This window comes from Orbicella franksi, chromosome 10, assembly GCF_964199315.1.
Source record: "Orbicella franksi chromosome 10, jaOrbFran1.1, whole genome shotgun sequence".
In the NCBI taxonomy this organism is placed as follows: domain Eukaryota; kingdom Metazoa; phylum Cnidaria; class Anthozoa; order Scleractinia; family Merulinidae; genus Orbicella; species Orbicella franksi.
The window spans coordinates 18,138,837-18,142,852 of NC_138154.1; the positions used below are offsets into that span (position 1 = coordinate 18,138,837).

Sequence of the window (4,016 nt, forward strand, 5' to 3'; positions counted from 1 at the left end):
AAGTAACAGTGATACGTGTTTCTTTTACGTGCTTCTTACGTGTTTCTTCTATCTGTGAATGGAAAGGACTATTCAAAGAGAAACGGGACAGGTGAAATGTAAAACGAAATACGAGTAGACACTGAGTACCGGACATCGGAAGTGGCACTAATAAAGTCATGCAACATTGAATAAACCCGCGATCGATTCAATGTCTCCTCTTATTCACATGAGTTTGAGCTCAACACTTTTCGATCATTGAAATTTGTATGCCCCTAAATAGAATTCTTATGTGTGTAAGAATTATTGAAATAGTAATGATTATAATAATATTTATAAAAAAGTGTTTTCCTGTCTCATGTAACGGTACTCAAGAAATAATATATTTGAAAGAGGTTTAAAAGGCGAAAAAAAGTAACAGTGATACTTTTTTTTTTTACATAGAAGTTTATCTGTGAAAAGAAAGGACTATTCAAAGAGAAACGGGATGGGTTAAATGTAAAACGAAATACGCCTAGACACTGAGTATTGATTTTAGTTTGAGGCGCGTTTTCATGAGTCTGGGCTCACAAAGAGTTGACAATAACTTGGACCGCGTTCTTGTAAAAAGCATTAAATAATGCTAAAATTGGACATTTTTAATCCCTCACTGCTCCTTAACGAGCATGGACACTCCCCTTTTTAATTTTATAATTAAAGTTCTCATATAATAAATGTTCAATGGACAAAGTTTGAACAAAAATCTATTGGCAGTTTTATTTCAGGAGAATTAATATATCTTGCTCTTCGCTGCTAATTGGATGTTAAAAATGCAAGGAAAACGTTTCTTGATCAGATAAAAAGAGAGGTCAAGTGGATGGAAGAGGGGTTACAACAACCAAGAATTCGCGCCGGAGAGAGAATTCTAAACTGGTAACCTTCGACCGTCCGGGCCTCAGTTTGTAGTGAATGGAAGTGCGACTATTTATATTGTTTGGATTAGAGTCTGCCATCTTTGTGGGAAGGTGTTATCAACTACGCATGATTCGGTAAGCTTAGCAAGAAAGATGTTTTTTTTTTTTAATAATAATAATAATAATTAATTAAAATTAAAAATAAAAACTTTACAACCCTTATAAATTTGTCTATTATCATTTGTCGAAAAAATTTAAAAAAGAATAGTAAAAAATACTCTACACATTTAAATGGCAAAAACTCTACTTTAAAAATACACTGTAACTATATGCAGGTCCACTTCTTGGCTCAGTGTTCGTGGCTTCGGCTAGAGTTCCCCAGAAATAGCATTCTCAATTGCCTTAACGAATATGTGCATGTCCTTTTTCGATATCTAAATCAATGTCCGATAGTTCTAAGTGGACTCTCCTAGGAGCTCGCGAGCCTCCTAAACAAAGTAATGCTGATCTCAGCAGCGCAAAAGATACTCTTGCCCTGATCCATGACATGGTAGTCGCATAACTTTCGCCCTTCTTTGTAGCAACTAACTCAACAAGTCTACTATGGTATCGGTTACATTCCACTGCCATTCCACCCGTCTTGCTAAAAACTAATGGCGTGAATGTAGCTTGCTCTACTTCTAACACACGGCTGGCATACTGGCGCTTCTTCTCTGTTTCGTGCTGCCTGAATATCTGGTCTGGATCCAAATCTCTATAGGAGTCTGGATTCGGATTGCATACTCTGACATAAAAAAAAGCCGACCTCTGCCTCTCCAGAATCTCCTAACAACTATATCCAGCCGCGCATCAGGGGCGGTGTTGGCTCCCCTATTCAACTCTTCTCCTGTGATGTCTTGCAAAACTGGTTCGGTTTCGACACCATTACATACCATGCTAAGCAGGTCCGCCTCCAAATCCCTTAGTTCACTATGGCGTTGGATGATAAATCCGCCTCTTTTGAATATCATAGCGTGGTCCACATTGAATATGTCCCCGCAAACACAAACAGAGGGAGTATCAGGAACTTCCCAGTCGTACCTGAGTTTCACAGCGTCTCGGAACTCACTCTTGTTTAAATCAAAATTCATATCTCTAATTGGCAAAACAGTAAGCCAACTAGAAGCACCTTTCTGAGTGGCAAGGTCGACAGCTCTCAAAGTTTTTCCAGAAATCGAGCCCTTCACCTCATCAAGTTTTTCCTTCAGATACTGATACTTCACTTGGCTCATCTCCCGTTGCACAGCGTGTACTTTACTTTCGTCTGGTGGCTTATGCGACTATGATTTTATTTGATGGGCTAGTGGACCAGAGATGTTGGCTGATGCTGCATACTCTAAAGCTGCTGTTTGGCTCGGATTTATTAGGCCCATACCTCCCATTCTCACTGGCAGCGCCAATAGCTCACGTTCAGTTTCTGTACAATTGTGACCTGTAATGGACGGTATTAGGGCATCAGCTATTGCGCGCTCCAAAGGAGCGAGTACATCTTCTATATCAGGCAGAGTTCTCATAAAGTACGTCCAGCGGTGTTTTAATCCAAAAGTGAATGCTGCGTAGCAAGTCTGGGGCTGCAACAAAGCAAACTCTGCCAATTTTGTCACCTGCCCCACCCATTCTTCGACTTTACCGTTAACGTACTGCTCAAGATAAGACCTGGAGCCCAGCGTCGCACCCAGATGCTTCCGTCCTTCTGTGGTGATGTTGATTGCTGTTTCTTCAAAGATACTCCTAGCGGTCTGCTCCTTATTAGGCTTCGTAACAAGCCAGCATTTCCCAGCATTAGGGTAATATCCTAAGTCCGGTCCGGCCATCGTCAGCTCATCCCACCACATCCGGATGTTCTGTAGTGATCCACATCCTGTCGCATCATCTGCAAACCAGCATTGTTTGGCTTCACTCACTGCCTGTAGACGAGCGATGAGCGGCTGTAGACTAAGAGCATACATGCACATTGGTAAGGGATCGCCTTGCGTAGTACCCTCCGCGGAAATTAGCTCTCTACCCCCCGTTACAAATAGTCGTGCTGGTGCTCGGTAGGTGTTGATTGCAAATATAGCTAACGCTGGACAAAGAACCCTAATGTTATGAAGGGCGGCGGCACGGTTTAGTGTATTGAAGGCGTTTGACGCATCCACTAGCAGTACAGCATCGGTTTCATTGTGCTGGAATAAACTGTTCATTTCGTGCACTGCTGCCTCACTCCCAGATTTGTGTCCAGCGCAAACCTGAAGCGAGCCACTCGACTCTAATATGTCTTGTATGTCTAATATGTAATAATAATAATAATAATAATAATAATAATAATAATAAAAACTGTTTAGATTAAACCACTTGCTTGATAGCTCGGTTATACATGTAAAGTGTATCATTATCATTCCACTATTACCCCTTTTTACGATACTTGGACAGGAGAATGTACAAAATAATAATTATGTTGTCTTTATCATTCGCACGCGCCTTATGCAATCGGTATGCCTTCAAAAACTAGAGGCCGAAATACTAAAATATGGCTAAATAGCGGAATAATAAACCCTTATTCAATGGTAGTAGTCAAAAGCGAAATTTCATATGGTCTCTTTCACATAGTGTCTTTCTTACGCTTTGATTAAAATAAACTTTGAGTAACGGATTACATAGTTAATTAGGGGGCAGAAATTACTCCAGTTAACTCCAGAAACAAGTACGAGACTACCTCAGAGACTTGCACGCTTGTTAACAAGTACTCTACGGAAAAGAAGGAAAACAGGTGAGGTCAAGTAAGTGGAAGAGGTGTGGTTCAAGAATTTGGGTTGACAACCCTCAACCGTCCAGACCTCAGATTACAGTGAGCAAAATAGTGTTGGCTATTTATCTCGTTCTGTCAAGTGGTACACATCTTTGTGGGACGTTCTTTCAACTGCGCGTGCGTAGAAGATGATTTAAAAACGACGACGCCAAGAAAGGAAAACGACTACTACTGTCAAAACGGTTGCTGTTATAGGTCAAAAAGTAGTCAAAAACATTAAAAGTAATAGTTGTTTCGGCCTTACTCCGGTTACTATCACATGAACATGCAGATAAATACATCTCCTATGAACATTTTGACTCGTTATAAAAGATCAG

At 40.5% G+C, this 4,016-nt stretch overlaps 1 pseudogene; it reads right to left on the reverse strand.

Moving 5' to 3' along the window:
• Window positions 1–800: 800 nt before the first annotated feature.
• Window positions 801–3,187, reverse strand: LOC145499913 (uncharacterized; annotated as a pseudogene).
• Between the last annotated feature and the right edge of the window lie 829 nt (window positions 3,188–4,016).